The following is a 2,982-nucleotide window of genomic DNA, read 5'->3' on the forward strand; positions in this document are numbered from 1 at the left end:
TTGTATTGATTCTAAGACTTTATACTATTCAAACCATGGATTCTAATGTTAATTCTAGGTTTTTATGGCATTCAAAACATGAAGTGTAGAAGAATTTATATGGTCTGAAGGGATGTTGCCCCACACTTCTTGTCACCGCCTTGTAGTCAAATTTTGTTCTTGGACTCATGGGATATTATTACTGGGTAAAGCTTAAACGGTCTTGAATTTGTTTGTTTGTTTTTTCTATTTGGGGTTCTGGGTTTCTAAAATATCTCAACAATGAAAAAGAATGTGCTGACCAACTCTATAGTAGGCTCCTCTTAATTGGGTACTTCACGTGGGTTGCTAGACTGCAAGGTGCTTCCTTTATTTAGCAAGTGGTGAGTGCTTAACCTTGAGAACCTTGCGGTCTCATTGTTCTTTTCTTCACGCTTCTCAATCTCGTGATCAAGCACCAAAATCTCTGATGTAGGGCCAATGCTTAACTAGTGGATGAGGAAAAAAAGGCGATTGAGGATGTGGATAAAGATAGATGTTATGCAATTGATGCATCAATTGTAAGAATTATGAAGAGTAGAAAATTTTTAGCACACCAACAACTTGTTATGGAGTGCGTTGAGCAACTTGGATGGATGTTCAAGGTGAATTGCCTGATTGGATGCTAGATACTTTTGTTTGCATCACTAGTACTTTAGATTTGCTTTCTATTTTCCCATAATGAATGGGTTTATACCTGTGTGAATTTGTAAAAAGTGTTCTTTTCCTTTTTCAATAGATTGTCCTTTATTCGTAAGAAAATGATATACCTGGATAAGTAGGTATATTGATTTATCTTCATAGGCATATTCATAGGCATATTGGCGACTGTTTGATGTACTTTTTTCTCTTTGTAGTGTGTAGTTTATGTCTGCGATCGTGATGCGATCATATTTGGCATGGCGGTTCTTTGGAAAGGGAGGAGATCTTGGCAGCAGCAAGCCCAAACTTTAGATTGTTGTTCCTTCTACAGCTTTTGGTGGATCATTAATAAGTTTTGTACTGTGGCCAATAGAGTTGATAAAGATAACAAGAACTAGACTTTCTATCTATTTTATGTATATAAATTGAACTCTAGACTCCATACCATTGACTATTTGTTGTTTTGCAATGTAGATTGCAAGTTCAGGAGAATGACAACAGGCAATTGAAAAAGCATCAACAAATATATGCTGGGCCTCTGAACTGTGCACTGCAAACTCTTAGAAATGAAAGGGTAAGGTGTTAAATTGTTGTTACTATTTGGTATGTAGTTGTAGACATGCAATATAAATGCTTCACGTGGTATCCTTCACTATACAAGATACTGTTTGATTGCTTCATTGGTGCATAATTTTCCAGGTACAAGGTTTGTTTCATGGTGGCCTAACTACATTTTTTAGGGAGTCTATTGGAAATGTAGTTTTCTTCAGTACTTATGAATTGAATCGTTATCATATGCTTTCAATTTTTAGTATGCATGATAAGGTGAATCCCCAAATGAATTCCCAGTCTTCTCAATTTGTCAACTATTCTTCTAAAGTTTTTATAGAAGCAGGAGTTGGAGGTGTCTTTGGTGGGCTTGAAGGAATTGAGGTATGTAACATTAATGTTGGAATTTCAATTTAAGTATTTAAACTTAGTTTTTGCAGATCAAATGTGTGCAACAAAACTTGTAATTTGCTTTGCAGTTTTGGTTAGCTGTTTTGCCTCTCAATGTTGCAAAAATCCATATTCAAACAGCTCTAAATATTAATACCAACAGAAATCCTATACACACAATCAGGATGGTAGGACATAAAATTTTATTTTTACAGGGACTCTAATCTAGAAAAAATGTTTTTAAATTAATTTTTAATAAAGATTTTGACTAGGCTTTTATAAAGCTGTTGGATTCTTATGACAACAATTAGGATATATGTTAGGATTGATGGTTGGATTATTGAATTGGGTTAATTCATTTATTTGCATATTTTCTTGTGTTCTGGATAAAAAAATAATCATTCACGATACTAACACCAATTGTTTGCATGCTTATTTTATAGTGGGTATATAGAATGTTCTAATTAAAAGATTAAAATTTAAATATTCAAATACCATGGGACTTAGCTTTTGTCTTTTTGTCTAGGATCTATTCTACTAAGTAGTCTTAGATAACCAATAGATGAATTTAAAAGCAATAAGTGCTCATATTAATGAACATGAAACCATTTCCTAATTCTATGTTTGGCAGATTTATAGAGAACTTGGTTTTAGAGGATTATATGTTGGCTTGGGGCCTACATTGGTGAGAGCTTTCCCTACTAATGCTACAACTATCGTCACTTGGGAACTTACAACAAATTTATTGGGGGTGAAATGGTAGTAAGAGCATTACCTTCAGAGATGAATGGGTTTATACCTATGTGAATTTGTAAAAAGTGGTCTTTTCTTTTTTCAATAGATTGTCCTTTATCTGTAAGAAAATGATATACCTGGATAAGTATGCATATTGACGTACCTAGTAACTGGCATTATGTCATGGAACTCAACCAACAATATATTTGTACCAAGTATAGTGCACTGTAATGGTATTGTTCATACAATGTTGATATTTACTCAAGAGGACTATTTTTATTTAGTTTTATTCACCAAGTTTCCTTTTTAGTTTGATTTTGTGCTGGTGACACTACAAACTCAAATGCCTACAAATACTTCATGCAATGTCTAGTCTCGAGCCCTAATCACTAGGCAAGCTCCTAGCTCTTATTACAGTTTGCTTACTGCAATGTCACATCTAGTTTGCATGTGATTCTACTAACCTAAAGGATCCTTAACCACAAACAACAGTAGTCTCCTCTGCCCAAGATAATACAACTTTGTTTAGATTTAAACAAGAAAATTACAGCAGCATTATTATTGAGGATTTTTGTCTACTCAGAAACTTCTTATCTAAGAAAACCTTCTTGAGGGTTATGAGCTTGTCTATTTCTCCTTTACCTCAAA

At 34.0% G+C, this 2,982-nt stretch overlaps 1 pseudogene; it reads left to right on the forward strand.

The window, feature by feature from the left end:
- The first annotated feature begins 900 nt into the window (after positions 1 to 900).
- Positions 901 to 2,362, forward strand: LOC149540832 (mitochondrial arginine transporter BAC1-like; annotated as a pseudogene).
- The last annotated feature ends 620 nt before the right edge of the window (positions 2,363 to 2,982 follow it).

The sequence above is a fragment of the Cupressus sempervirens genome, chromosome 9 (genome assembly GCF_028749045.1).
Source record: "Cupressus sempervirens isolate cs-2001-9-10 chromosome 9, ASM2874904v1, whole genome shotgun sequence".
Classification (NCBI taxonomy): domain Eukaryota; kingdom Viridiplantae; phylum Streptophyta; class Pinopsida; order Cupressales; family Cupressaceae; genus Cupressus; species Cupressus sempervirens.